The sequence below is a fragment of the Rhinopithecus bieti genome, unplaced genomic scaffold, assembly GCF_001698545.2.
Source record: "Rhinopithecus bieti isolate Rb0 unplaced genomic scaffold, ASM169854v2 scaffold_32950, whole genome shotgun sequence".
Lineage (NCBI taxonomy): Eukaryota > Metazoa > Chordata > Mammalia > Primates > Cercopithecidae > Rhinopithecus > Rhinopithecus bieti.
This window is the reverse complement of record NW_016813939.1, coordinates 111,740-118,880: the sequence shown is the minus strand read 5'-3', so window position 1 is coordinate 118,880 and position 7,141 is coordinate 111,740.

Sequence of the window (7,141 nt, the reverse complement as noted above, 5' to 3'; positions counted from 1 at the left end):
GTCTAAAATAGAACGAAATATGAGTAGCCTAATAAAGTTCATTATATATAGACAGGCAAAAAATGTTGCTTTTATTTTCCCATCGAAGCAAGTTAAACATTAGTAGTAATTGATCTTTACACTTAAAATGTTAAAAGAAATCTCTGATAAACTTAATGATTCATTAGTATTGAACTTTGGGTGTTAAGAGACAAATGTTTTTTATGAGAAAGTATTTCTCTTTTTTTTGTGTCTGTATATTGCAGTAACTTAAACTATCAATGTCATTTGACTCAGAAACACTTTAAACAATGTAACATTTATATCTTTTATTATTCATTATAAAAATATCTTGGGCCATCTAATGAATGATGTGCTGGACAAGAAAGCCTGCTGAAATCTCCTATGTACATCTGCTCCTGATATTGTTTGTCATTCTGTATCCACCACAGTTTTCTACATTTTCAGACATCATAACAGACTACTCATACCCAAACACATGAAACGTTACTGGGTATATATTACAAGGACTACTGATGTTACACGACTTTATAAAGTGAAATCGATTATGCACAAGGATTTAAGAAATACAATTGCCATCTTTAGATTACTAACTTGGTGTTCTTTCAAATCAATATTCTTTACTAAGTGGGTCTTGTTGGAAATTTACTAAAGATTGTTGTAGAGAAAACGAGTAAAAGGTATGAATTTTATAGTATGCCTAGTTTCTTATGAAAATTCTCACTAAATAGATCTCTCTCTCTCTCTCTTTTTGAGATGGAGTTTAGCTTGTCACCCAGGCTGGACTGCAATTGTGGACCTCAGCTCACTGCAACCTCTGCCTCCCGGATTCAAACGATGTTTCTGCCTCAGCCTCCCGAGTAGCTGGGACTACAGGTGCGTGGCACCATGCCTGGCTAGTATTTGTACTTTTAGTAGAGACGGGGTTTCACCATGTTGGCCAGGCTACTCTAAAACTCCTGAACTTGGCCTCTCAAAGTGCTGGGATCCACCCGCCTCAGCCTCCCAAAGTGCTGGGATTACAGGCGTGAGCCACCGTGCCCAGCCAGTAGATCTCTTTTCTATATTTCTCTACTCTGCCTTCCAGCCTCTGTGTCTTCATTTCTCCATTTCTCCATGGCTCAGTGCTTTCTGTGTGGGCTTCCCATTACAGGGAATGTAGTGTTAGTGTGTGATTTTCTGTGTTCCATTATAGTTAAATCTCTATAGTAGGTGTCAGGATAGCATGGTCTTGTCTTACTGCAATATTTTGCTTGTTTAAACTGTAAGAAAGCCTCAAAGGTTTCAGGTTGGCACTTTAAAATAATGGGTTCTACAATATGCAGCTTTAGAATTGTTTTCCATTTATGTTATAAAAATAAAACTGAAGTAAGTAGGTTTAGCTAAATACGCATTGTTTAAATATGCATATATTCATGTATGTATGTGTATGCATTTATGTATATGTCTTGACTACTACTTCACACCATACACAAAAATAAAATACCAATGAAGTGAATATTTTAGAAAAAAAATTAGGTAGTATCTTTATCACTTTAGAGGACTTATGATGTCTTAAATGGAACTCATGATAAAGGAAAATGGTAATTTGGAATGCCTTAAAATTAGAAGTTCTGTTCCTCAAAAGACACCATATACAGAATGAATAGGCAACCCATAGAGTGGGAAACTGTTTCACAGTATATGTACCCAAAAATAAAAAAAGAAATTGTATTCAAAATAAGCAAAGAACACTTACAAAGTAATAGTATAGGAAAAAAATAAATAAACCCAATGAGCAAAAGATCTGAACAAGATTTTTTGCTTAATAAAAAAGATCCAAGTTACCAAGATCAGCAAACATATAAAAAGGTCTAAACTACATTGGTTATCAGGAAAATTCAAGTTAAGACCACAGTGAGATACACTACCAATTCACTATAATGTCTACAAGGAAAAACAGCAACTACAATTTCTTGGGGAGGATGTGAAGCAACAAAAACTCTTATTCAGTATGGAAAAACGGGCAGTATTGACCAAAGCTGAACATCACATTTAAAGAAGGAACCATTTCAAGAAAGTGTTATATAAGTTCACCAAAACCCATTTTGAGAATATTTCTAGAATCTCTATTTGTGGGAAACACTCACAAAAAGAAATATATTAAAAGAAAACAAAAAATATAGCTCTCATAAAACAGACAAAAGTCTATTCAAGTGACCAAAGTAGATGTATAGATACAGTATAATCAGTATACAATGGAACATTATACAGCAATGAGAATAAATCACCTATAATTATACAGGATAATATGAGCACTCTCACAGATATAATGTTGAGCTAATAAAATATAACACAAAGTAGCACACACTATAAATTATCTTGATATAAGATACAAAAAGAAGCTAAATAATATATGGTATTAGAATTCAGGATAATGGCTACCCTTCGATGGGGACCATCCAAAGGCGAATGAGGAGGGATTCTGGGTGTTGGAGTAATCCTATTTCTTGACCTGAGTGCTAATTATTCAGTTGTGTTTAGTTTGTGAATATTCAGCAAGCTTTATGATTAAAATATGTGCAATTTTCTGTATGTGCAATTTTCTATATGCATTTTAAAGTTTAGCAAAAAGTTAAACTATAAAGAACACAATTGTTTAAAGGCATACAAAAATAAAAAGGCCCTTCTTGAGAGAATGCTGGAGAATTTTGCAATAGGAATGAACTGCATATGATGCATAAAGAGGAAGTAGCCATGAGAATTCAAAATAACTTATACAGAGCCAAATAATCACTTGTACAAAAACTACTGTACCACGTAATGTGGAGGTCCAAATTCAGTGTTTGCTGTATAAATCTAAGTTGGAAACATCCCTCAATAAATAGAGAGATATTTTTCTCATACTGAGGGAATGATGGGAGCTACTGCTCCCAGCTGCATAATATTAACTAGCAGTTTTTTTCATCATTTTATATTCCTAAAATGACTAGAAATTGTAACTTGAGAATGCGTAGATTGTTCCTGATGGAGTTACATACATTGACGAGTTACATACTCTTTAGTTTGCACTAGGTAGTCATATTCAGTAGTGCTATCAATTTAAGTTGCCAGTTGTAAGTATAATATCTTCTGATTTCTGAAATTAAATTATATTTGGCTCTACTCTCTCACTGACCAGAGTGGAGAGATGTCCACTGTCAGGCACTAATGTGGACCTTTACTCTTAACTGCTGTTATTTTGTAAAAAGCAGAGAGTTATGTACGCACATGCTTATCAGTCAAAAAATAATTGATATGTAACATACATTTTTCTATTGTTCTGAGTGCAGACATCTTAAATACCAAATCCAGCCTGCATTCTGACATTGTCTTCTAACTTGATATATTGTTAACACTTACAATATTTTATCATCAAATATGGAACTGTCCTTTTAATTGCATTGTGAGATTTTTTTTTTTTTTTTTTTCTGATCTTCCTAGGTCTTTACCTATAACTTCTCCATCTCTCTCTCTTTCTCTTTTTCTTCATCCTTGACCATTCAATATTGGGTTTTCCAAAGTTTGCTCCTAGACCTTCTTTTCATTTTACTCTCTATGCACTGTATGAAAGGAATCTATGAAAGGAATCTATCTACTCCCATATTCTCAACAAAAAACTACATGTTTGTACTTCAGACCTGACAATTTCTTAGTCTTTCAATCTAGGATTAACTACTGCCTAGTGATCATCATGATATAGGAATCTCATAATCAGTATGAATAAAACTGACTTCGTTGTTCTGCCTAAAGTGTTTCTCCTTTTGCAATATTTGCATGGCATTATCTTTTTTCTTATAATTCATCAATAAAACATAGATTTAACCCATAAGTCTCTTTAATATGTCAGTCCTCTTCCATCACACTTAAAGAAGGTTAAAGAACATGATTGAAGTTTCCTTCACTTTTTTGCATACCTCGCTGCAATAACTTTTTTTCCTACTTCTGATCAAAGCAGAAAGATGTAAGGAATAGTCACATCCATGTCTGTTTTTAGGAAAGCAAAAGCTTTCATAAAAAAGTGCACAGCAGATTTTTGCTTAATTTGTATCCTCACAACTGAGAACTACTTGTGCTCTAACAGCAAAGGAGCTTAGAAAATTGTAGACTGCTGTTATATTTGGCTTAAAACAAATATGATCTCTGTTTCCTAAACTACACTTTAAGCAAAGATGAGGCATACTGAGTATTATACAGAGAAGTATAGGCAAACAGCACTGGATGTCAAAGATCTGGACGTTGAGAAGGACTCATGTCAAGCAATCTAGGCAGAGGGAAACTCTGTATCTGTAACAGTCTTTGTGGCATCTGAGGAATAAGGGTAGGCTATCACAGCCTGATAGAAGTGAGAAAGATGGGTATACAGATGATCAATTCAGAGATATAGAAGCTAGATTACAAGGTCTACCCCTGCATGAGATCCTCCAATTCTCAAGTTGAAGAACCGTATTCTATGCATGTCTTTATCCTAAGCACATTTTATAGTCTAGGGTAGTAGTAAGTTTAATAGTTTTTAATGAATGAATTACTTGTAACTCTCTATATAAGTATATTAAAGTGATCTGTGATTTCCTTTCTTATACATAGTTTAAACTATTCATAAGAATATATATTAATAGATCAAAACTATCTCATGACAGATAGTCATTTTCTTCAGCGTAGATTTCTCTAAGGTTAATCATATTATTTGAAACCATAGAAGTGTTTGCAGTCAGTTGCTTCAATTCCATAGTCCATCCTTTTATTTTTTTCAAAAGAAGCCATATGAAAAAATTACATTGAAATATTGATCTCAGTGATCAAAATAATGTAATAAATTTTCTATGTATTTTTAACCATGAAGTTCTGATCATATTTGATGTTGCACAGCTGTAAAAAATTTACAAGTAACTTTGTTCAATGGTATTTGATTTTAAAATTACAGACACTGATTTTAAAATTGGGCCCTGAAGTTTGGATAAATGGACTATTTAACCAAAATGTGAAATTACATATATAATACATTAACATTAATTTAGATTGTGTGTAATTTTTCTCATATTGAACTGAAAATAAATGATTGTTACTATTATTTTCTTTGCAATTTCCTTTGAAGTTCTCTTTAAACACAAAGTGCAAGTTCCAATGAGGAAACTATTAGCAATGATTTCTATTATGGTCACAACAGCAAGCTGTTTGTGAAAGTAATTTATAATATGCTACAGCTGGTTAGATTTAGTTTCATACTATGTGTTACGACATTCAAAAAAGGTTTTGTAATTTATTTTTTACATAATCTATAAAACAACTGAATGGTTTCCAATTTTCTGTTTCACTTCATTGAGACCAAGATACGTTTAAAACATATGCATATTTATACACACATATACACACTCACAAAGAAATGCATACATTGTACATGAATGTATACATGTTTCATATTATACAAGTTTGAATATGTAGACATTATATAAGTGCATATATGCACACACACACATGTATATATACACACATATACAGTTTAATTTTTTTATGTAAGCCCAAATGAAAAAGATCGTTGGTAAATTTTGTGTAATTAATTATATTTGTAAAGCATAGGTTTAGTTTCCAGATTCTATTATACCATATACTAAATTATTTTAAAATGTAATTTTATTTCCTGTGTTTTCCATCTGGTCTTCTTACATTGTCATTCTAAGATCTGTTTCCAAAATAATGTTGGGAAATGGAGTGTTGATTTCTTCTTTACTAAAATATATTTTCGTTATTTTTCAAGTAATGAAAACATATCTATTTTTGTTTAGTTAGCTGACACCTTTTCCATTATTTTATTTTAGATAGCTAAGTTTAAACTTGACTGTGTGCCTTTTAAAATTCAAAGTGAAAGCCGGGCGCGGCGGCTCAAGCCTGTAATCCCAGCACTTTGGGAGGCCGAGACGGGCAGATCACGAGGGCAGGAGATGGAGACCATCCTGGCTAATACAGTGAAACCCTGTCTCTACTAAAAAATACAAAAAACTAGCCGGGCGAGGTAGCGGGCGCCTGTAGTCCCAGCTACTCGGGAGGCTGAGGCAGGAGAATGGCGTGAACCTGGGAGGCAGAGCTTGCAGTGAGCTGAGATCTGGCCACTGCACTCCAGCCTGGGCAACAGAGTGAGACTCTGTCTCAGAAAAATAAAATAAAATAAAATTCAAAGTGAAATAATCAGACTACTCTTTCATTTGCTATCAACTGAAGGATTAGCAACTTCAACTAGAGTACAACATAATCAATAATGGCTAAATTTATACTCAAGATCACCATTCTTGAAGCTATCCTTTTCCTTCTTGGAAGCATAATAAAGTCCATCATAAATTTGGCCAGGAAGAAGACCCTCAATTTTTTTAAGTATCTGTCACTCTCTTAAAGTCCACTTTTATGGAAGGAAGTAAAATAATAAATCACAAACCATTAGTTATGAAACATCACTCATATATTTCTAAATATACTACTCTACCATTTAAAGTCTAGTTTTATGTATAGCTAAGCAGACAATGTTTTGCTATTTTCATACTATGAAGATCAATAAAAACACATCATAAACCAGAATTATAAGGATAACTTAGATTTACATTATTTTCTTGGATTGCAACAAAAATAGAGCAGGTTTATACTTACTTTTGTTACTAAATTATAGCTTCAACCTTCATATGATCCCAGAGTATCTAATAAACATTAAATAATGACTCTAATGCTTATGATATTTTCCAGATTCAGAAGCCACTGGAGATGAAAAGCAAGGTTTTACTGTGCTTGCTATACTTATTCTAGAAATATGAAGCTGCATCTACTTTAGAGGAAATATTAAAGTGAAATAGTATTACTCACTTATTAACTGGAAGCAAAAGCTATTTAATCTCCATAAAATGCTACATTCATGTAGTCTACAAACACAATCATGTGTATTTATTTTTTTCTGAAAATAAAACTTCCAAAAATACTTCAATATGACATTATTTTCTTGAATTAAACATTAGCGTTTCCTTAGGTACCATAATGTGTGGCTATTTGACTCCTTCCTAAAGCTTCCCACCCCAAACAAATTCACACATAAATTTCTCTTTATTTATCACAAACTAGTTCTACTCTTCTAAACTAGAATAGT